This window comes from Hyla sarda, chromosome 5 (genome assembly GCF_029499605.1).
Source record: "Hyla sarda isolate aHylSar1 chromosome 5, aHylSar1.hap1, whole genome shotgun sequence".
In the NCBI taxonomy this organism is placed as follows: Eukaryota; Metazoa; Chordata; class Amphibia; order Anura; family Hylidae; genus Hyla; species Hyla sarda.
The window spans coordinates 78,944,873-78,970,239 of NC_079193.1; the positions used below are offsets into that span (position 1 = coordinate 78,944,873).

The 25,367-nt window shown below is 42.1% G+C and overlaps 1 protein-coding gene across 8 annotated transcripts in view; it reads right to left on the minus strand.

Annotated features, from left to right (window-relative positions):
• Positions 1 to 23,746, minus strand: part of HDAC9 (histone deacetylase 9) — a 656,589-nt gene extending 632,843 nt beyond the window's left edge. For 4 of the 8 annotated variants that reach the window (XM_056519738.1, XM_056519739.1, XM_056519740.1 and 1 more), the window contains exon 1: positions 23,334 to 23,742. The gene's annotated coding sequence lies outside the window, so the exon portion shown is untranslated. Of the gene's footprint in view, positions 1 to 23,333 lie in introns of all 8 variants that reach the window. The other 4 variants (XM_056519745.1, XM_056519746.1, XM_056519737.1 and 1 more) reach the window with 3 other exon arrangements.
• Positions 23,747 to 25,367: the final 1,621 nt, after the last annotated feature.

The following is a 25,367-nucleotide window of genomic DNA, read 5'->3' on the forward strand; positions in this document are numbered from 1 at the left end:
TGCCCTGTGATTAGTGCATTAATATTTCATTGTCTTTATTATCTCTATACAGAAGCATTGTTTCTATTATCTCTGTAGTCAAGTCCTGTGTAATTCTGGCAACTGGTAATGACTAAACTTATGATGAGAGTTTTTAATAGAGATATATCAATATTAAACAATTTTAAGGGGTAAAAAAAACAAAAAAAAACATATTGATAGGGCTTTAGGAAAATGGGAAAAAAAAACTATACTTACTAAAAAAAAAAAATAGGGTGGTTGAAGTCAAAAGAGTGTTCACTTGTGCAGTAGTAGCTCATTTATCATTTGTGAAAATTTAAAAATGGCGCAAATTTGTACATCTTACTCCAGCCTGGACCACACTTTGAAACTTGCTTATATCTAAACTGTCAGGATTCGGCAGGCTGGTTGTGGATCCTCTGTGTCAGTGAGGGATTGGCGTGGACCGTACCGGAGGACCGGTTCTAAGTTGCTACTGGTTTTCACCAGAGCCCGCCGCAAAGCGGGATGGTCTTGCTGCGGTGGTAGCAACCAGGTCGTGTCCACCGATAGCGGCTCAACCTCCCTGACTGCTGAGACAGGCGCGGTACAAGGGACAAGGCAAGAGCAAGGTCGGACGTAGCAGAAGGTCAGGGCAGGCAGCAAGGATCGTAGTCAGAAGCAACAGCAGAGGGTCTGGAACACTGGCTTGGAACATACACAAACGCTTTCACTGGCACTGAGGCAACAAGATCCAGCCATACCAGGAAGGGGAAGTGGGCTTAAATAAGGAGGACACAGGTGCAGGTACTGATTGGGCCAGGCGCCAATCAATGGCGCACTGGCCCTTTAAATCTCAGAGAGCCGGCACGCGCGCGCCCTAGGGAGTGGGGCCACGCGCGGCAGGACTGAGCAGACGGAGGATGGGGCAGGTGAGGAGATTGGGATGCGAGCCGCGGGCAGGCGCGTCCAGCTACGCGGGTCGCATCCCCGCCGGTGACACTAATGCAGCGCTCCCGATCAGCGGGTCTGACCGGGGCGCTGCATGGAGGTGAACGCCGCGAGTGCTCTCTGGGGAGGAGCAGGGACCCGGAGCGCTCGGCGTAACATAAACCATTTAGCTATTTATGGAGAAATATAAAGGTTGTACATATGATGTACAGGCAGAAAAAGGGGGGCAAAAATAACTTGATTTAAAACACATGAGCGCTCAGTAGGCACAAGCACTTACGTGACCAGCGACCATGAATATTCAAATTCAGCCAGCAGGCCCGCCTCCAGCGCGCAATTCAGCAAAGATAAAAGAGGATCTTCAGAGGAACCGGGTGCCTGACTGAAGGTAGGTATATTAGTCAGAGAGCCCGCATCGGTCTCCTGTTCACCTACACTATAACCCAGTATATTGTTTTTAGTGGATGAACAGGATGACTGTTTTCCATTAATCTTTTATCCTCCACAGGGCCTCTGAAAAAGAAAGCAAGAATCTGATAGTTTACAATAGCAGCTGATCTACATGGAGGTTCTAGGTATTCCACTGTAAGAATTAACATTAAGAAGAACCCTATAATGCAGGTAATGAGTCCCGAATGGGCAGGGAAGGAGTCCAGTACTGATCTCACCCACTCCCTCTATCCCTGCCTACTTGCCTGTCCACCCTAAATTGCGGATCAACAACAACAGTGACAGTCCCTCCCTAAATATGTGATGGAAGTAACTGTCAACAAAATAAACTACAATACAGACACAGGTCAGGATACAGTAAGGGAGCAAACAGACTAACAGAAATAATATCTAAACAAACAAACACAATAAGTCACAGTCCACAAGCCGAGTCAATACCAGGAGATATCAGAAGTGCCAAGTCGCAAAAACAGGAGAAAGGTCAGAATGCCAAGCCAATAAGACAGAAATGCTAGAAGATAAGGAATACAAGAAACAACGCAAGATACTAGAGAAAACTCTTTTGCAGGCAAAGCCTGGATAAAAACTGCAGGTTTAAATAGGGAGTACACAGGTGAAAGCTAAAGAGGTCAGCTGACCATCCCAGAGAGCCAGGTGTAAACCACAGTAATCAGAATAAACAAAAGCTCTCAGTGCAGTTTAACCCTTCAGGTTCTTACATAATGCATATTTTCTGGGGCCCTCACCAAGAAAAGAGCTTACCAGATCAAGCCATATAATACTCTGGAATACATATATCCATCACAGAGTGGCTGCTGCTCTTCCTGCAATCCTCTATAGAAGGCATAGGCAACCTTTGGCACTGCAGATGTTTTCGACTACATCTCCCATGATGCTCTTACAGCAAAAAAAAAAACTTCCAAAGCATCATGGGAGATGTAGTCCAAAACATCTGCAGTGCTGAAGATTGCCTATGCCTTCTCTATAGTGAAAGAAGCAGTATTTTGGCGGGAACAGCACACCAGTGTTAGAAGCATGGTGCGACACAGAGACAGAAAACTGGCAGGAGATGACCAGGTTAATTACTATAGTAGCAGATGTTAAGCTGTTGTGAGCTCAGTTTACCCATTTAGTCAAACCATATTCAATATTTTATCCTACTTATGTATGTAATAGATGTAACCTGACAACTACTAACATGTAGGTTCTCTTGTTAATATGTCTAAATCTAGAGTTGTCAATACAGATCTCTTGTACGGCTCCCGGAATGCTTTTAAAGAAACTGGTTCCCACTTGAGAAAAATATTGCCTGGCTGACACTCCGGGGAATACATCCCTATTGACATCTACAAAAGAATACCACTGATTATTCCTTTACCTCCTTCCCTCGATGTATTGGGTACATTTACTAAACACATATTGTCATACAATTGAAAAAAAAAGTGAGTTGGCTTATGTCTTACTATTTACCAATAAACAGATACAAATGAATATTAAAGTCCTATGTCTTACCAACCTTATCGTGTAGTCATGTCCTAGGAGGCCAAATTAATTGGTTTCCAATAAACCCTATTAGGGGAGAAAGCTACTTACTTCCTCACTCAATGATGTCAACATTGTAATACACTCCTGGGTCATACTTATTATTCAAAGAATCCTCAGCATAGGCTATAAATGATGAAGAATGAGGTTTGTCTGACATGTCACTGATAACATACAGTCTACATTTTAGGTCACTGATTCCAGATTTGGTTTTGGACACTATTTAATGAAGCATGCCTTTGCATAATCATGTTTCAAGACTCTTAAAGGGGTTGAACATACACTTGCAGGGAAGTTATCTCCAATACGTGGCACCATAGAGCAAGGTCTTATCTTTCTAGAGAGCTTCTGTATGTTTTTACCTATTGAAGCATTGCATGGCCTCAGGGCTGGATTTTTGCCACCCTAGGCAAAAACTACTTTTGCCGCCCCATTGGCCTGTCCTTTGACATGCCCCACCTTACTACTGGGGAGATACACTGTAACAAATCTCATTCCCATGTAATCTCCTTAATACTGGGCTGACTCACTGTAACAAGCCTCCTCCTCATGTAATTACCTTACTACTAGGCTGACACACTGTAACAAACCTCCTCCTCATGTAATCACTTTGCTACAGGGGAGACACACTGTAACAAACCTCCTTTTCATGTACCTTACTACTGGGGTGACACACTGTAACAAACCTCATCTTCATGTAATCACCTTACTACTGGTGTGACACACTGTAACAAAACTCCTTCTCATTTAGTCTCCTTAGTCTTGGGGTTACACACTGTTATAAATCCCATCCTTATGTAGTTACCTTACTACTGGGCTGACACACATTGGGGAGGGGGGTTATGGTGGTGCAGCTGGCTGTCTAACTCTAGTGGCAGGTAGAGCAGAGCCCCCATCAAGAGGGTGCTCTAGGTTGTTGCCTGTTTTGCCTATAGGCAGAGCAGGCCCTGCATGGCCTGTAAGTCTCCACATTCCAGGTCTTCAAGGAGACACATTACCGCTTAAGTCCATTGCTCAGTGTGAGAATCGGGGAATGGGTTGTTCCCATTGCTATTGGCTGCTAGGGAGATGTAAGAAGTAGGGAGGAAAAGGCAACTTTATGAGGGCTATTATGGATTACAAATTGCAACTTCCTGTCCCAGAAATTGGAGGCAAGAGAGCTCACAAATGACTGACTTTATAGGAAAATAACTTTACAAGTTTTTTTTGTGGTTACATGGAAAAGAGCCATAGTTTGAGAAACTCAAAAAAAGTTTTGCCAAATTCTGGTTTGTACATTTAGGCCAAAAAAAATGTTGGCGTAAACTTACATTTGCAGTCTTCAGATTCATCAGATTCGTCAGTCTTAGACACTTTGATGAATCTGGCGGATTGAAAGTTTGTACTTTTTGTCATCACAGACAGATTGGTAAATATAAGCCAATGTTTATGATCCTGTACAGTGAACGACGTAAAAGTAAAAAAAAAAAAAAAAAAAAAAACACCAAAGTTCAAAATTGCTGATTTTTGGTCACATCGCATCCCAGAAAAAAATGGAATAAAAAGTGATCAAAAAGACATATATGCACAAAAGTGGTACCTTTCAAAATTACAGATCAATGCACAAAAGTAAGGCCTTTTACAGCCTAGTATAAAGAAACATTTAAAAGTTATAGGGGTCAGAATGTAACAATTGGAAAAATACTTACTTTGTTTAAAAAGTCTATGTTTTTAAAAGCAGTACAGTAATAGAAAAGTATGCAAATATGGCTATAGTTTTAATCGTATAGATTTTTTATAGAACTTTTTCCCTCAAAATTTGTAAAATTGGCAGTTTTCTTTTCAAAAGTGAAAGGAAAAATAAAAGAGTTATGCCTCTTTAAAGGAGAGACGGAGGGAGAAAAAAAAAAGAAAATATGAGGGCAAGGCAAATAAATCGAGGGGCAGAAAAAAAACAAGCTATGCAGCTATACAAAGTATATGTACTCTTAAATGTAAAATTTAGCCTGAAAGTAGTCTACTATACATAAAAACACAAACAAAAAGTCAGAGGCACTAAAAAATTATTTTTGTATTCTCATGCCGCTACCACCTTCATGTACCCGCTTGTGTTGTTATTACTTATACACTTTATTCTTAGTGGGGTTGTCCCAGTCTGCCATCCTTCTTTGATTATTCCTCCTTTTTAATATTTTGTTTTATTTCATTGTATGTCATTATTAATGAATAAAGTTTTGCAATTTTTTTGCATGAATAATTTTTTAGTGGCTCCATTTTTTCTTTGCGTTTTCTATGTGTCCTAAGAGCAAAATGGGCTGTGTTCTTAAGGGGTTAAAGAGATATTCCTATCTTCATGTGGGTTTAAAGGGGTACTCTGCCCCTAGACATCTTATCCCCTATCCAAAGGATAGCGTATAAGATGTCTTATCATGGGGCTTCCGCCGCTGGGGACCCCAGCGATCTCCCTGTTGCTCCCTGCACCCAGTGTTCGTTCAGAGCATCGGATGCAGCTCCGGAGGCTCGTGACATCACGGCCACGCCCCCCCAATGCAAGTCTTTGAGAGGGGGTGTGACTGCCTCCCATAGACTTGCATTGAGGGGGCATGGCCGTGACATCACGAGAGAAGCGTGACTGTGACATTTCGAGCCTCCGCCCCGCATCGCCGGTCATCCGGCATGGAGCGAAGTTCACTCCATGCACTGGACTTCTGGGTTGCCACAGCTGATAATGCAGGGGTCCCGCGACCAGACATCTTGTCCCCTATCCTTTGGATAGGGGATAAGATGTCTAGGGGTGGAGTACCCCTTTAACCTCTAGGACCCACATCTCAAGAATAAACCCCTCTCCCTGCAGAAGCCAGAAAGCCAAAAATAGTCGAGCAGTCCATAACTTTATCTTACTACCATAGATATTGTGTAAAATTCCAAGTTATAGAAACAGCAGAGCTCTAATTATCCTCTATGGGAGTTACGCAAAATGCTTTAAAAAGGCTTTTTGGCTGTTTTCAGCTTCTCATTCACCTCCAGCCACTGCAAGCAAGCCAGATGGGGATAAGTGAAGGTCCAAAAGGGTCCTGTGGATATACACTAAATGTCAAGATAGGAATATACCTTTATGTTCTGTTCCTGTAGCACAAATCATGGTAGATGATTAATCTAGATATTATGGTGAACCCTCAGTAAATAAAGTAGAATGTATTAATCATATAAACGATGATGTTGATGAAGCTGCCAATAGTTTACCTGGGATTAGATAACCAGGTATCTAGGCTTTCAGTGGAATTCCACAATTGCACCAATGGTACTTTGAATTACAGGGGTTAATTTCCGCTGCAAATTCTGCAAGGAAATTTCTCACTGGATTTGTGTGCATGGGAGCTCAGAGTAGACAGTGTAAGAGTCCACACACTACAGAGTTTGATGTGTGGTAGGCGTGGCTGAAATCAATCGGTGCAAAATTCACTGTTTCCATTGAAGGCAATGCAGTCCACATGGAATACCTTCAAAGAATGAACATGCTCAATCTTTCAAAAGGAGCCCAGAATCTGGAATTTCCGCCACAGAAACTCTGCAGTTTGCATAGTGCAACAGAATCCAATTAAAAACTATGGGAGACTGCTGCATCGGAATTGACATGGACAATGTAGAATTCCGTAGTGTGAATGGGCCCTAAGATGTGCCAGATTTTCAAGCAGCTACTGTAAAACATATGGCACAATCTCAGACTGCCTAGATTAAGTAAGACTTTTTGAAACTGAGTTTTTGAAAATCTCCACCAGTATGTCCAGTATTCCAGTTGCTGCATAATGTAGATGAGCGTTTATGAAATCCTGTTGACCACAGTGATATTTTGACAAAGAACTGTGCAGAAAAGTCATTTGTCTATATAAGTCTCCTAAGTTACCTGAACAGGGCACTCTTCTCCCCATTCCTCGCTATTCTCAGCTCTGTTTTACTGTATAGTATGAGACGGACCCTTCCCCTGTGTCCCCATAGCAGCCTTCTCCAGTGAGACCAAGCGTTATGTAATTCTATGGCGTCCGGTCTTGCCCTTGAAGATGACTGCTATAGTGATGCAGGATGAAGGTCTGTCTCATACTGCTCAGCAATATAGAGCAGGAACTGGGAAAAAAGAGCTAAGAGCAGTGAGGAACGGGGAGAAATGCTCCTTGTTCAGGTATCTGAAAGCCGATTTTGTAACGCATTACAATTAAATGACTGTCGCACATAGTGCTGTACAATAGTTATTTGTCAAAATATCACTAGCAGTAAACTTTAACCAGCCAAGACACAGCAATGAAACCAAATCTAATAATTTTTGAAATATTTAAGCATACCTGCTATTTCAAATGAAACTGTTATTATTGAGCCCCTGTGATTTCCCTCCAAATTTTATATTCTCTCTTCTTTTTTTCACCATAACGGAGTGCTGCACTGATTTTGTACTTTTTATGGATGCCTTGGAACTTTTGGACTTTTTAGTTGTCTGCACCCAGCACCTATTCTTTTTACCCTTGGGAGTGCTGTTGTTTTTTCTATACATATATTATTATTTTTTAAGCATGTATATGGGTGTACTTATGATTTGTATATAATAGAATATGATGGCTCATGGAGATTAATGCGGGGGGTTCCTCTTTTCTTTTTTTTTGGGCTGGGGGGTTGTTGTTTTTTTTGTCTTTAGGGAGGCAGGAAAGAGTTAATAAAAAAAAGCACAGATATATACTTTGGAAGCCTATGTATTAGTTTGTAGGATGTGTATATACGTGTATGAGTATGAGATAAAGGGTATGTGGGCTCACCCCATTTCTATATTTATTTATATATATATATATATATATTTTTTTTTTTTTTATCATGTATATGGGTGTACCAATGATCTGTATATAATGGAATATGTTTGAGCATGGAGATGGGGTTTCTCTTATTTCTTATTTATTTATTTCTTTCTTTTGTGTCTTTAGGGAAGCGGGAAAGAGTTAAAAAAAAAGCATAGTATATACTCTGGAAGCTCATGTATGAATTTGTAGGTTGTGTATATAAGTGTATGAGTATGAGATAAAGGTTATGAGGGCTCACCCCATTTCTGTATAAATTTATTTTAAATTTTATTTATTTTTCTCAATTATGTATATGGGTATATTCAAGATCTGTATAATATGTTTGTGTATATAAGTGTATGAGTACGAGATAAAGGTTATGTGGGCTCACCCCATTTCTATCTATCTATCTATCTATCTATCTATACATATATATATATATATATATATATATATATATATATATATTTATTATTATTATTATTATTATTATTATTTTACCTTTAATAATTATGATTAATATTATATATTAAGGTCATATAATAAGAAGGTGAAATAAGGTCTCTACTGGGGGGAAGGCGCCAAGCGACTGCTGTCGTGGGCCGGGTTTTCTCTTATAGGGAGACGTGGAGGCGTCGTTGAAACTATTTTCTATCCACTAAAAGGTTAGTTTCTTGCAGTGTGGAATCCCTCTGTTGGGGTTCTAAGTTTTGTGTTTGGGATTACCTTTTGACTTTTTTTTTTTTTTTTTTACCCCTTCTTTCCTCCCCTCTTTTCACACACTTTGCTTGGGGGTGTAATTTATTTTTGGTATAAGGATATATCATAAGATGTTGGTACCATTGCTATCATTGGCTTCTATTATTGTGCGAGGTTTTAATGACCCCGTTAACGTTAAGCGTTCCCAGATAACATATATGATGCAGAAAAAACATCTCCAAATATTACTGCAGGAAACACACTTTAGAGCTGATCATGTACAACAGCAGTTGCCCAAGTATTTTTCTTACTGGGTGCATAGCACAAACTCTAGAGGTGTTTCTATAGCACTTCATAAGGGCTTACAACACCTCGTTCTTGACGTTTTGGTTTAACCGGAAGGGAGATATGTTTTTCTTAAGATTAACATTAGAGCAAATTTATACAGAGGGTAATGTATATATTCCAAACGAGGACCAGGGCAGGGTATTGAGAGATATATTATTGGAGGCAGATTCATTTGTGGAGGGCATCTTTTCATTGGGAGGAGACTTTAAAATGACCCTAAATCCAGGAATAGATACTTCAACAGGAAAATCATTGGTTCCACAAAGTTCAGTTAAACTGGCAAAAGCTGCTTTAAATTTACACCGGATGATTGATATATGGAGAATTTTGCACCCAGGAGAAAGAGATTATACTTATTTTCCCCTGCATGTGGGTCATATAGTCGGCTTGATATGTTTTTAATATTTCAACATGCAATGCTATATAACCCTAAAACGTCGATTGGAACTGCAGTTTGGTCGGACCATGCCCCTTTCTATTTGAATATTGATATCCCGGGTGGGGCCTAAGGAATGGACACTGCGGTTAAATGAGACCCTGTTGAGTTATATAGACTGCAAAAATGCAGTCTCAAGAGCCATAGAGACATTTCTTACAGATCATACTGAAGACCCCACCACTCTTCCTATGCAGTGGGAGGCCTTAAAGTGTGTGCTAAGGGGGTTCTGATTCAGTATGGGGCACAGATGAAGAAAGCGAATGAGGCTAAGCTAAAGGGTTTGCAGGAGGAATTAGATAAGATCACAAAGCAACATAAAAATCAGAGTGAACACGAATGCTTGGTACAACTGACAGTGGGCCGGTAGCAGATTAAAAATCATATGGCCCGAATGGCAGGAAGGAAAGCAGAGATGAAGCTGTGTTATCTGTTTGCGGAGATTAATAAATGTGGTAGAGCCCTGGAAAGAGTATTGCATCCACAATCGGCCCCTGTATATATTCCGTCAGTGTATGAGTTAGAGGGGAAAGTGGTACACAATAGGGACCTAGGGACATATCAGAGACTTGCGGTGCCTACTATAAGGAATTATATAATATCTCTAGCCAATGCTCTGAAACTGCTGCAACTAAGTTGGACAACAAAATTCTCGAATATGTATCGGAAACAGCTCTACCTACAATAGGAAATTAAAAACGGGTAAATGAGGAGGATATAGAGGATATGATCTTAGCCAAAAAGAACCGGAAAAGCCCGAGGCCAGATGGCTTTACAGCAATATTTTTTTAAAACCTTTAAAAGCGTATTAATCCCTTTTATGACACGTATTTTTAACAGTATTTCACCAGAATGCCCTTTAGTGGCTCATTGGAGACAAGCATTGGAGGCTTATGTGGTTGTATTACCTAAGCCCAATAAAGATCCATTTCATTGTGGGAACTATAGACCTATTTAATTAATTAATTGGGATATTAAAATATACTCTAAATTGCTGGCAGCAAGGTTGGGGGAGGTGATACCAGAGGTCATTAATAGGGATCAAATGGGCTTTGTGCCTGGACGAGAGGCAAGGATTAATACTTTGCGCACAATATCAGTAATAGCACATGATATTCCTATGTGTCTACCGTCGGTCGATGCCAAAAAGACCTTTTATAGGGTCCGTTGGAAGTTTATTTTTGCATCTCTGAATCAGATTTTGGCATTATATACATTACCGAACGCTAGGGTGCAGGCAAACGAGATCCTATCGAAGGCCTTTTTAATCAGCAATGGTACTCGCTAGGGGTGTACCTTGTCCCCATTGCTGTATATTATTACAATGGAGCATCTGGCCAGAGCTCTACAGAAAAGGGTCGACATAAAGGGTATTGAAATAGGGAAGACACAGCACAAACTGGCCCTTTCTGCAGATGACCTGTTGATGTACGTATCTTCCCTGCATATCTTATTACCCTTAATCATTCGAAAATTTGAACATTTTGGCTATTTGAGCAACTTTAAGGCAAATTTAGAAACACATTTAATTTATGTGTTTCAGACAATTCGAATTGCAATCTCAAGAAAATACTTTGGATCATTGCAGTGGACCGTTTCTCTTTTCATATGGAAAGGGGGTAAAATTAGACTAAAACAACGTTCATTGACTGAAACAATAAGGCGGGGGGTGTTGGCTGGATTTTCAATTATACCATGAGGCAGCAGTACTTAAAGGTATTTCGGATTGGATACATAGAGATAGCCCAAATGGCTGGTAGTGGAGGCCTCTGTGTCCCCTGTAGAGCTGGAATTAGCCCCATGGTTGACTGTTTGCAGACAGGATGAAAATAGAGGGATGGACATATCTGGTAGGATAGGCACTCATAATCTGGGATAAATGGATTAATAAATATTAGATCTCACTATGTCCAGGCATGACACCAATTTTTGGGAATCCTTCATTTCCTCCAGGGGAGAATGCTAAAAGATTTTTGATTTGGGATAGACAATGTAAATCACGTATAAAAAAGGTCTTAGTGGACGACCAGGTGATGACTTAACGGTACAGGAAGTCTATATGTGTAGACAGCAATCTGTCCTGGCTGGAGTACTCTCAAATGTACTCATTCATTAAAACTTTATTGTGGGCTATTACTGAGAGAAGGGAGCTAACGAAATTTGACAACTTAGTTCTCTCTAGGGAGACAGAAAAGGGGGCCCTGTCAGAATTATATAAGTTTCTGTTAGCATGGAGCAATAATAGAAGGGCCAGATTTTTGATTACTGGGAGAGAAATTTGGAAGTGGCATTTTCTGAAAGGGAGATTCTGCAAATATGTAGTTGTTTGTATGGTAAGTCATCATCTCCCTGTATAAAAGAAAAATTTTTATAAAATAGTTTCCCAATGGTATCTTTACACAGTAAATGTGCACAGGATGTATGCAGAACAGACAGATGTTGGAGATGTATGGAGGAGAAAGGGACATGTTTGCACTTTTGGTGGAGCTGCTCTGAAATTAAAATGTTTTGGGATAAATTATTAAAATGTTTTGGGATAAATTATTAGTGTCTATAGGCAGTTTTCAGGAAGAATGTTGGAAAATTCACCAATGATTTCTTTGTTGTCCCTCTTCCAGGGCTCCCAGACACTCCATGAGAAAGACGTGTTGAAAATTTTAATTGCAGCAGGGAGAATGGTAATTCCTAGGCACTGGAAGTTGCCTGTGGTATCCTCATTAGTGGAATGGTTCGAAGAAGTGCAGTTCATTATGCGGGTGGAGGAAAAAAATAGCAAAGATGAGTGATAGCTTTGAAGGCTTTTGGAAAGTGTGGGGAGAGGGGATAAAGTTTATTTATTCCCCAGGATTCCTGAGTTGTTGTGGGGGGTAATAGACTAAGAGAGAGGAGAGGGGTTACTTGTATATTTTGTTTTGTTCTTTCTATATTTATTTACAATTTTTTTCCTTCTTCCTTTGGGTATCAGGGTGTTCTAATTTTTTTTCTTTTCGTCATTTTTCTTTCTTGAACAGAGATCAAGGTTAATCTGGGTGTAGTTAGGTAATGCTGGGAGGGTAGTGGGTAGATGTAAAGTAGAGTTGATTAGTTTAGTGTGTATAGGTTGACCAACTGCATTTCAGTTCATTATCTATAGGATGGCTATCTGTATTTGTCTGTATTATGTTTTGTTTGTTTATTGTTATGTAACCGAAAAAATCTTAATAAAGTTAGAGTAAATCTATTTATGAAAAAGGTGGCATTAAACACTTATCAATAGTATTTATTTAACAACATTTTCTATTTCTATTTTTTCCATTCTATTTTACTTCTATTTTATGTCAATAATACTACCATTACATTAGTCAAAGTATATTATATACTAAAACCTATACCTTAATTTATAAAATCCTCTGGACAGCTCTGGGGTCCCAACATGTGTGAAACAATGATAAATACGTGTGAGAAAAAATAGTCTGGGAAAAAAATAACACTCAGAAAATAACCCGACACTCTTAGTAAATCAGGGCTAATGTGTCACCTACTCTTCTTTTTTTTTACTCATTAGAACCAGATAATAAAATATGCTCTTTTTTCTAATCTGTTCCTACTTGCTGTTTGTATTTTCTTTTATTTATTTTTGGACATTATTTTGGGGGCAGCCATATTGCCTGAGCTTCTGCATTGCTCCGTTAAAGAGGTACTCCGACGAAAAACATCTTATCCCCTATCCTTTGGATAGGTGATAAGATGTCTGATCACGGGGATCCCGTCGCTGGGGATTCTCGCGATCTTTAGCGTGGCACCCTAGTCGTAGTGCATGGAGCGAACTCCTCTCTGTTCCAGATGACTAGAGACTACAGCTTCCACACCCCCTCCATTCATGTCTATGGGAGGGGGCATGATGGCTATGTAGTAGCCATCATGCCCCCTTCCACAGACATGAATGGAGGGGGCCGTGGCGTGATGTCATGAACATGGAAACTCCAAGCTTCCGTGTTCTGGATGCCGCTGCTGCCGGCTCTGAGATCGCGGGGGTCCCCAGCAGCGGGACCCCCACGAACAGACATCTTATCCCCTATCCTTTGGATAGGGGATATGATGTTTTTCGGCAGAGTACCCCTTCAATGGCATTTAGAAATATGCTTTACAGCAGCTACATTGACACAGGAAAGAATTTTGGAGGAATTTTGTTGGCTTCTATGGAAAAGTTTTCTTAGCATGCTCTGCGACCTGTGCAGAGGACATTGTGCAGGGAAGGGAAGGAGATGAGATGTGACCATCATCAAAAGACCATTACCTACTCTAAATTATGGATCCTGGAGAACCTACACCCTAGTGTTTAGCAGTGTTAGACTGCTAAAAAGTTTTCTCTACAGAACAGGTGTCACGATGCCGGCTGGCAGGTAGTGGACCCTCTGTGCCAGAGAGGGATTGGCGTAGACCGTGCTAGTGGACCGGTTCTAAGCCACTACTGGTTTTCACCAGAGCCCGCCGCAAAGCGGGATGGTCTTGCTGCGGCGGTAGTGACCAGGTCGTATCCACTAGCAACGGCTCACCTCTCTGGCTGCTGAAGATAGGCGCGGTACAAGGGAGTAGGCAGAAGCAAGGTCGGACGTAGCAGAAGGTCGGGGCAGGCAGCAAGGATCGTAGTCAGGGGCAACGGCAGAAGGTCTGGAAACACTGGCAAGGGACACACAAGGAACGCTTTCACTGGCACTAAGGCAACAAGATCCGGCAAGGGAGTGCAAGGGAAGTGAGGTAATATAGGGAGTGCACAGGTGATAACTCTAATTGGAACCACTGCGCCAATCAGCGGCGCAGTGGCCCTTTAAATCGCAGAGACCCGGCGCGCGCGCGCCCTAGGGAGCGGGGCCGCGCGCGCCGGGACAGAACAGACGGGGAGCGAGTCAGGTAGGAGAGCCGGGGTGCGCATCGCGAGCGGGCGCTACCCGCATCGCGAATCGCATCCCGGCTAGCAGCAGGATCGCAGCGCCCCGGGTCAGAGGACGTGACCGGGGCGCTGCAGCGGAGGAGGTGAAGCGAGCGCTCCGGGGAGGAGCGGGAACCCGGAGCGCTCGGCGTAACAGTACCCCCCCCCTTGGGTCTCCCCCTCTTCTTGGAGCCTGAGAACCTGAGGAGCAGACTTTTGTCAAGGATGTTGTCCTCAGGTTCCCAGGATCTCTCTTCAGGACCACAACCCTCCCAGTCTACTAAAAAAAAATTTTTTCCTCTGACCTTTTTGGCAGCCAAAATCTCCTTGACCGAGAAGACGTCCGAGGAGCCGGAAACAGGAGTGGGAGGAACAGATTTGGGAGAAAAACGGTTGAGGATGAGTGGTTTGAGAAGAGAGACGTGAAAGGCATTAGGGATACGAAGAGAAGGAGGAAGAAGAAGTTTATAAGAGACAGGATTAATTTGACACAGAATTTTGAAAGGACCAAGATAGCGTGGTCCCAACTTGTAGCTAGGGACACGGAAGCGGACATATTTAGCGGAGAGCCATACCTTGTCTCCAGGGGAAAAAACGGGGGGAGCTCTTCTTTTCTTATCCGCGAACCTCTTCATGCGTGAAGAAGCCTGTAAGAGAGAATTTTGGGTCTCTCTCCATATAATGGAAAGGTCACGAGAAATTTCATCCACAGCGGGCAGACCAGAGGGCAAGGGGGTAGGGAGGGGGGGAAGAGGGTGACGGCCGTACACCACGAAAAATGGGGATTTGGAGGAAGATTCAGAGACCCTGAAGTTATACGAGAATTCGGCCCATGGAAGGAGATCTGCCCAGTCATCCTGGCGGGAGGAAACAAAATGTCGCAAATAATCACCCAGGATCTGGTTAATTCTTTCTACTTGTCCATTGGACTGGGGATGATATGCAGAGGAAAAATTTAATTTAATCTTGAGTTGTTTACAGAGAGCTCTCCAGAATTTAGACACGAATTGGACCCCTCTATCCGAGACAATCTGCGTAGGCAACCCGTGAAGACGAAAAATGTGTACAAAAAATTGTTTAGCCAACTGAGGCGCAGAAGGAAGACCAGGAAGAGGAATGAAATGTGCCATTTTGGAGAATCGATCAACGACCACCCAAATAACGGTGTTGCCACGGGAAGGGGGTAAATCAGTAATAAAATCCATACCAATCAGAGACCAAGGCTGTTCGGGGACAGGCAGAGGATGAAGAAAACCAGCGGGCTTCTGGCGAGGAGTCTTATCCCGGGCACAGATCGTGCAGGCTCGCACAAAGTCCCCAACATCCGTCTCCAGAGTTGGCCACCAATAGAAGCGGGAGATGAGTTGCACAGATTTCTTGATGCCCGCATGACCTGCGAGATGGGAGGAGTGACCCCATTTGAGGATTCCGAGGCGTTGGCGTGGAGAAACAAAGGTCTTTCCTGGAGGAGTCTGTCTGATGGAGGCAGGAGAAGTGGAGATCAGGCAGTCAGGTGGAATGATGTGTTGCGGAGGGAGATCAACTTCTGAGGCATCCGAGGAACGAGAGAGAGCATCGGCTCTAATGTTCTTATCGGCAGGACGAAAGTGAATCTCAAAATTAAATCGGGCAAAGAACAGAGACCACCGGGCCTGGCGAGGATTCAGCCGTTGGGCCGACTGGAGGTAGGAGAGGTTCTTGTGGTCGGTGTAGATAATAACAGGAAATCTTGATCCCTCCAGCAGATGCCTCCATTCCTCAAGTGCTAATTTAATGGCTAGAAGTTCTCGATCCCCGATGGAGTAGTTCCTCTCCGCTGGAGAGAAGGTCCTAGAGAAAAAACCACAAGTGACAGCATGCCCGGAAGGATTTTTTTGTAGAAGAACAGCTCCAGCTCCTACTGAGGAGGCATCAACCTCCAATAGGAAGGGTTTGGAAGGGTCAGGTCTGGAGAGCACGGGAGCCGAAGAAAAGGCAGACTTGAGTTGTTTAAAGGAGTCTTCTGCTTGAGGAGGCCAGGACTTGGGATCAGCATTTTTCTTGGTTAAAGCCACGATAGGAGCCACAATGGTAGAAAAATGTGGAATAAATTGCCTGTAATAATTGGCGAACCCCAAAAAGCGTTGGATAGCACGGAGTCCGGAGGGGCGTGGCCAATTTAAGACGGCAGAGAGTTTGTCTGGATCCATCTGTAGTCCCAGGCCAGAGACCAAATATCCTAGAAAAGGAAGAGATTGGCATTCAAACAGACATTTCTCAATTTTGGCATAGAGTTGGTTGTCACGAAGTCTCTGAAGAACCATACGGACATGCCGGCGGTGTTCCTCTAGATTGGCAGAAAAAATTAGGATATCGTCCAGATATACCACAACACAGGAGTATAATAGATCACGAAAAATTTCATTGACAAAGTCTTGGAAGACGGCAGGGGCATTGCACAGTCCAAAGGGCATGACCAGATACTCAAAGTGTCCATCTCTGGTGTTAAATGCCGTTTTCCACTCGTCCCCCTCTCTGATGCGGATGAGGTTATAGGCGCCTCTTAAGTCCAATTTAGTGAAGATGTGGGCACCTTGGAGGCGATCAAAGAGTTCAGAGATGAGGGGTAAGGGGTAGCGGTTCTTAACCGTGATTTTATTAAGACCGCGGTAGTCAATGCAAGGACGTAGGGAGCCATCTTTTTTGGAGACAAAGAAAAATCCGGCTCCGGCAGGAGAGGAGGATTTACGGATAAAGCCCCTTTTTAGATTCTCCTGGACGTATTCGGACATGGCAAGAGTCTCTGGGGCAGAGAGAGGATAAATTCTGCCCCGGGGTGGTGTAGTACCCGGGAGGAGGTCGATAGGGCAATCATAAGGCCTGTGAGGAGGTAGAGTCTCAGCTTGTTTTTTGCAGAAAACATCCGCGAAGTCCATATAGGCCTTGGGGAGACCGGTTACTGGAGGAACCACAGAGTTACGGCAAGGGTTACTGGGAACCGGTTTTAGACAGTTCTTGGAACAAGAGGACCCCCAACTCTTGATCTCCCCAGTGGACCAATCCAGGGTTGGGGAATGAAGTTGAAGCCAGGGAAGTCCAAGGAGAATCTCCGAGGTGCAATTGGGGAGGACCAAAAGTTCAATCCTCTCATGATGAGATCCGATGCTCATAAGAAGGGGCTCCGTGCGGAAACGTATGGTACAGTCCAATCTTTCATTATTTACACAATTGATGTAGAGGGGTCTGGCGAGACTGGTCACTGGGATGTTGAACCTGTTGACGAGAGAGGCCAAAATAAAATTTCCTGCAGAACCAGAGTCCAAGAAGGCCACTGTAGAGAAGGAGAAGGCAGAAGCAGACATCCGCACAGGCACAGTAAGACGTGGAGAAGCAGAGTAGACATCAAGGACTGTCTCACCTATGTGCGGAGTCAGTGTACGTCTTTCCAGGCGGGGAGGACGGATAGGACAATCCCTCAGGAAGTGTTCGGTACTAGCACAGTACAGGCAGAGGTTCTCCATACGGCGTCGTGTCCTCTCTTGAGGTGTCAGGCGAGACCGGTCGACCTGCATAGCCTCCACGGCGGGAGGCACAGGAACAGATTGCAGGGGACCAGAGGAGAGAGGAGCCGAGGAGACGAAACGCCTCGTGCGAACAGAGTCCATATCTTGGCGGAGTTCCTGACGCCTTTCAGAAAAACGCATGTCAATGCGAGTGGCTAGGTGAATAAGTTCATGTAGATTAGCAGGAATTTCTCGTGCGGCCAGAACATCTTTAATGTTGCTGGATAGGCCTTTTTTGAAGGTCGCGCAGAGGGCCTCATTATTCCAGGACAATTCTGAAGCAAGTGTACGGAATTGTACGGCATACTCGCCAACGGAAGAATTACCCTGGACCAGGTTCAACAGGGCAGTCTCAGCAGAAGAGGCTCGGGCAGGTTCCTCAAAGACACTTCGGATTTCCGAGAAGAAGGAGTGTACTGAGGCAGTGACGGGGTCATTGCGGTCCCAGAGCGGTGTGGCCCATGACAGGGCTTTTCCGGACAGAAGACTGACTACGAAAGCCACCTTAGACCTTTCAGTGGGAAACAGGTCCGACATCATCTCCAGATGCAGGGAACATTGGGAAAGGAAGCCACGGCAAAACTTAGAGTCCCCATCAAATTTATCCGGCAAGGATAAGCGTATCCCAGGAGCGGCCACTCGCTGCGGAGGAGGTGCAGGAGCTGGCGGAGGAGATGACTGCTGAAGCTGTGGTAGCAACTGTTGTAGCATAACGGTCAGTTGAGACAGCTGTTGGCCTTGTTGCGCAATCTGTTGTGACTGCTGGGCGACCACCGTGGTGAGGTCAGCGACAACTGGCAGAGGAACTTCAGCGGGATCCATGGCCGGATCTACTGTCACGATGCCGGCTGGCAGGTAGTGGACCCTCTGTGCCAGAGAGGGATTGGCGTAGACCGTGCTAGTGGACCGGTTCTAAGCCACTACTGGTTTTCACCAGAGCCCGCCGCAAAGCGGGATGGTCTTGCTGCGGCGGTAGTGACCAGGTCGTATCCACTAGCAACGGCTCACCTCTCTGGCTGCTGAAGATAGGCGCGGTACAAGGGAGTAGGCAGAAGCAAGGTCGGACGTAGCAGAAGGTCGGGGCAGGCAGCAAGGATCGTAGTCAGGGGCAACGGCAGAAGGTCTGGAAACACTGGCAAGGGACACACAAGGAACGCTTTCACTGGCACTAAGGCAACAAGATCCGGCAAGGGAGTGCAAGGGAAGTGAGGTAATATAGGGAGTGCACAGGTGATAACTCTAATTGGAACCACTGCGCCAATCAGCGGCGCAGTGGCCCTTTAAATCGCAGAGACCCGGCGCGCGCGCGCCCTAGGGAGCGGGGCCGCGCGCGCCGGGACAGAACAGACGGGGAGCGAGTCAGGTAGGAGAGCCGGGGTGCGCATCGCGAGCGGGCGCTACCCGCATCGCGAATCGCATCCCGGCTAGCAGCAGGATCGCAGCGCCCCGGGTCAGAGGACGTGACCGGGGCGCTGCAGCGGAGGAGGTGAAGCGAGCGCTCCGGGGAGGAGCGGGAACCCGGAGCGCTCGGCGTAACAACAGGAAGTGCTTATTATTAGGCTTAGTGGGTAGATAGAGAACAACAATATTTCAGAATTATTTTAAAATATAAATAGCAAAATGGAGAAGATTGAAAATAATATCACTTCAAATTCAGAAAAAATATGTTTAACATAAAAACTTGATTTAAACAATTGGCCATTTTCAGATTGAACATTTCCTATTAGAATGATAAAATGTGCCCAACAATCTGTACTACAAAAGTACTACAAGAGATAAGAATGGTGGTAAAATGAATGACAAAACAAAGAGACCTTTCATTTATATGACCTTTTTTGACTGTGTTGTAAGGAAGTTGATGGCAGACAGTTTACCATGTGTTTGGGTTTATACTTAAAGTATACACTTTAAACTCTTGAAGAGAATAAAAACATATTTATTAACAAAAAATGGATGCTGCGTTATGCTATACAGTAGGATTTGTTTATCATATACTTTATAAATCAAAAATGCTTTGCGATATATACTTTTTTCTATATGCAATAGCATATCCTACTATGTGTTTGCATACAGCAAAATTGATTGTTATTAAGCTGAAACAGTAAAAAGCGTATATACAAAAAGAATATGGGAACTAAGAAGATAGAAAGATAGATATGAGATACTGTAGATAGATAGATAGAATTCCAGAAGTTGGGCAGCACTTATAACGGTGATTATTCACAAAGGTACAAGCTGTAGGTAGACTTTGGTCTCAGAAAGTCCCAAACATATCCAAACAAAGGGAGACAGCAGCACTCCAATTCATGTGGAAAATGTGTATGGCTTTATTCATGAAACATCAGAACGACATTTTGGCCATCTCACACCACCACTGTCAAGCAGACAATGGGCGTGTGAGATGGCCGAAATGTTGCTCTGATGTTTGCTGAATAAAGCCATACACATTTTCCATGTGAATTGGAGTGCTGCTATCTTCCTTTGTATAGATAGATATTAATATGAAATTAATAAATAATTGACTAATAATCAATATATAGAATTAATTATTTTGTCTCTCTCTCTCTTTCTCTCTCTCTCTCTCTCTCTCTCTCTATATATATATATATATATATATATGTATGATTTAATGTCAATACTGCATAGAAAAATTTCAATCCTCATATGGCCGCTTTGTATAAACATGAACATATGTTCTTAACATGGGTACAATTATACCAAGCATTGCATAAGAAAATATTTTAGTACATGACAGATATAGTAAGTAGGAAGTCAGAAACACAGGCGCCCTTCTCAGCACCAGTTAATTTATTTGTAAAATAATAGCAGAAATTACATGTTCAAGGGAAAGAGTTCCACCTGTTTCCTACCTACTAGTCCCTCTCTGGCTCCCTAGTGGAAGATTTAATTACATATGATCACATATCACTTACTGCTGCCTTTCTTGGGCCTGAACATTGATTTGTTTTTCACTAAACCAATGAACCAGGGTATGATGTCATTGAACAACAAGTAGTTGTTAATCGCAGTGGTCTCTCAAGTTACAATGGCCTTAGGTTATAATATTTTTGCCAGTAACTGATATTTCTCAGGCCATTGTTATTTAAAATCACATGTAATATTCAACACAGACATTCCAGAATTGAGACCTGTGTCCAGTAAATGACCATTGGTTGGATCATTGAGCCAATCACACAATTGGCTTAAAGGGGTACTCCCGTGGAAAACTTTTTTTTTTTAATCAACTGGTGCCAGAAAGAAAAAAGATTTGTAAATCACTTCTATTAAAAATTTTAATCCTTCCAGTACTTTTTAGGGGCTGTATACTAAAGAGAAATTCAAAAAAGAAATGCATTTCCTCTGATGTCATGACCACAGTGCTCTCTGCTGAACTCTGCTGTCCATTTTAGGAACTGTCCAGAGCAGCATATGTTTGCAATGGGGATTTTCTCCTGCTCTGGACAGTTCCTAAAATGGACAACAGAGGTCAGCAGAGAGCACTGTGGTCATGACATCAGAGGAAATGCATTTCTTTTTGGGATTTCTCTTTAGTATACAGCCCCTAAAAAGTACTGTAAGGATTAAGATTTTTTAATAGAAGTAATTTACAAATCTGTTTAACTTTCTGGCACCAGTTGATTTAAAAAAAAATAAAATAAAAGTTTTCCACGGGAGTACCCCTTTAATAATCCAACCAGTGGTTATTTTACTGGTAAAACACCTGTATTACTAAATACATGCACTGATTGGCTGTCAAGTAGTGCCACCCTATAGTATAGTGCAGTACTATAGCGGTTTTTACCTGTGCCACATTCAGCTGCTTACTAAGCTCTTTTTTTATCTGGTACCCTGTATACTGTACAGGACCCCAAAGAGGCTCCTGTCCTTGACATTAAAACAGCTTCTGGAAGTTGTAAATCAATTGCTGACTTATTTATGTAGGATTAACTTTTCTATTATTTCTTTCTTTCTTCCTTTCATTCTTTCTTTCATTGTTTATTTAGTTATTTATTTGTTTGTTTATTTATTTATTTATTTGTTGTGTATTGGTATTTTCCATTAATCTCAATTTTGGTTATGACAGTTTAGGGCTTCAGTACCATGTAACATTATTTTTAACTTACAATGGACATCTCGATAACGGTTAATATTGTAACTTAAGGGGCCGTTCTATTTGGCTATACGGCAGTGCCTGACCACAAAAGCCCATTGTGAGACATTAGACAGAACCATATTTGATCTTTAAATGCAGGCGTGACTTGGAATACACATTCAGGGCAATGTTTCCCAACCAGGGTGCCCCCAGCTGTTGCAAAACTACAACTACCAGCATGCCCGGACAGCCGAAGGTTGTCCGGGCATGCTTGTAGTTGCAGTTTTGCAACAGCTGGAGGCACCCTGGTTGGGAAACACTAACACGAGCAATGAAAGTAGAATGTGTAGTCCAAGTCATGCCTGCTGAAGGCTGTCCAGGCATGCTAGGAGCTTTTGCAACAGCTGGAGGCACCCTGGTGGGGAAACACTGACTCGAGCAATGAAAGTAGAATGTGTATTCCAAGTCATGCCTGCTGAAGGCTGTCCAGGCATGCTAGGAGCTTTTGCAACAGCTGGAGGCACCCTGGTGGGGAAACACTGGCTCAGAACTCCCTACCCTGACATTTCCATACAAACATGAGTACAGGTTTATCAGCCTGATCACTTTTAGTTAATTATAACTTTTTGAATTAAAAGAAAAAAGAAAAAAAAATAGCAAATAGCAAAAATTATTATTTATAATAATAATAATAACAATAATAAGAAGAAGAACAACAACAAAATATCAATAATTGCAATAATAATGACAAAAATATTAATACCAATAATAACAATAATAGCAACAAAATATCAATAATGATGGCAAAAATATTAATACCAAAAATAATAATAATAACAACAACAACAAAATATCAATAATTACGATAATAATGGTAAAAATATGAATAATAATAATAATAACAATAATAGCAACTAAATATCAATAATAACTATGATAATGGCAAAAAATATGAATACCAAAAATAATAATGATAATAATAATAATAATAACAATAAAATAGCAATAATAACAATAATAATGGCAAAATATTAATACCCTTAATAATAATAATAGCAACAAAATATCAATAATTACAATAATAATGGTAAAAATATGAATACCAAAAATAATAATAATAATAACAACAACAACAATAAAATAGCAATAATAACAATAATAATGGCAAAAATATGAATAACAAAAATAATAACACAAAAAATATTAATAATAACTTTAATTACATAAGATTTGCAAAATAACTAATTGAGTAAAAATCCAGCAAGGATCTTGGTTCTGTTCATGCCAGAACATTCTGTAGTTGATGAACTTGGTGACCTCCCCGTAATGTCATAGAAAGTGCAATTTGATGTCCATGCAATGACCTGGTGCTGTCCAGTCACTAGGGCAGTGTTTCCCAACCAGGGTGCCTCCAGCTGTTGCAAAGCTACATCTCCCAGCTTGCCCGGACAGCCTTCGGCTGTCCGGGCATGCTGGGAGATGTAGTTTTGCAACAGCTGGAGGCACCCTGGTTGGGAAACACTGCACTAGGGTAATAGCAGTAGTAGTCCCTGAGCTGTGCTATGTTGCATATAGAACATCTTACCTTTCCGCTAATTCAGTAGCTTGTTAGTGAACTTCCTAATACATCCACATCATCCATGTTCAACGAAGAGACTACGCGAAATAGAAGGAGTGAGCGGGAGAAGAGCTAAAGTAGTTTTAAGTGCTGCAGCCTGTGATCCCAGGTTACAGGAGCACTGCGGAGCTGGAGACAAGACTCAATGATGTTTTGAAATCCGCAGATAGAGAGGGAAAGGATGGGTGAGGATGGGAGGGAGAGAAAGATGTGATCACAGCCCTGTAGGATTTGCTAAAAATAGCAACTCAATAGAGAGAGAGGGAGAGGCTGGCTGAGCCAACAATCGTGGATCAGTTTCACAACACGAGCACGGGCATCGATACTGGCAGCATCTACATTGAGCACACACGGATGCAGGCTAGCTGCATGCACACTCTCGTCTCATCATTCACGCCATTTTTTTTTGATGCTCTATCTGCTCGGCTAATGGCTTACATAAGGTTTCAATAAGTGGGGTCAAGAGTCAGGGTGGAAGTCCCACCTGTGCACACAAGGAGAGGGGCACGTATACCGTGCTGCATTAACATCCATGTCCGGGAGGTGACATCTCTCCTGTGCTGATCAGGTAGCTGTGTCACGTAGCATATCCCTGTCAGAGCTGTCTAGCTGTTACGTTGGATCCTGTAGAAAGAGCTGAAGCGAGTTTGAGCAGTAACGATAGGAGCAAAGCCCTCTTTATGAGAAATGTATATCGGTCATTATAGGGGTCATAGGATCGGAGGTAATGATCGTGGATCCAGTGATAAGATGTATCATAAATATTGGGTTATTCAGTGATAAGATGTATCATAAATATTGGGTTATTCAGTGATAAGATGTATAATAAATATTGGGTTATCCAGTGATAAGATGTATAATAAATATTGGGTTATTCAGTGATAAGATGTATAATAAATATTGGGTTATCCAGTGATAAGATGTATAATAAATATTGGGTTATCCAGTAATAAGATGTATAATAAATATCGGGTTATCCAGTAATAAGATGTATAATAAATATCAGGTTATCCAGTAATAAGATGTATCATAAATATTGGGTTATCCAGTAATAAGATGTATAATAAATATTGGGTTATCCAGTAATAAGATGTATAATAAATATCGGGTTATCCAGTAATAAGATGTATAATAAATATCAGGTTATCCAGTAATAAGATGTATAATAAATATCAGGTTATCCAGTAATAAGATGTATCATAAATATTGGGTTATCCAGTAATAAGATGTATAATAAATATTGGGTTATCCAGTAATAAGATGTATAATAAATATTGGGTTATTCAGTAATAAGATGTATAATAAATATTGGGTTATCCAGTGATAAGATGTATAATAAATATTGGGTTATCCAGTAATAAGATGTATAATAAATATTAGGTTATCCAGTGATAAGATGTATAATAAATATTGGGTTATCTAGTGATAAGATGTATAATAAATATTGGGTTATCAAGTGATAAGATGTATAATAAATATTGGGTTATCCAGTGATAAGATGTATAATAAATATCGGGTTATCCAGTAATAAGATGTATAATAAATATTGGGTTATCCAGTGATAAGATGTATAATAAATATTGGGTTATCCAGTAATAAGATGTAAAATAAATATTGGGTTATTCAGTAATAAGATGTATACCGTATATACTCGAGTATAAGCCGACCCGAGTATAAGCCGAGACCCCTAATTTCAACCCAAAATCCCAGGAAAAGTTATTGACTCGAGTATAAGCCTAGGGTGGGAAATACATCATCCCCCCCTGTCATCATCCAGACCCGTCATTAACATCCTCATCATCATCACCGCCTGTCATCATCCAGACCCTCATCATCATCACCTGTCATCATCCCCTTGTCATCATCCCACACATCCCCCCTTCATCATCCCCTTGTCATCATCCCCACCCCCCTTCATCATTCCCTTGTAATCATCCCACACCTCCCCCTTCATCATCCCCTTGTCATCATCCCCACCCCCCTTCATCATCCCACACCCCC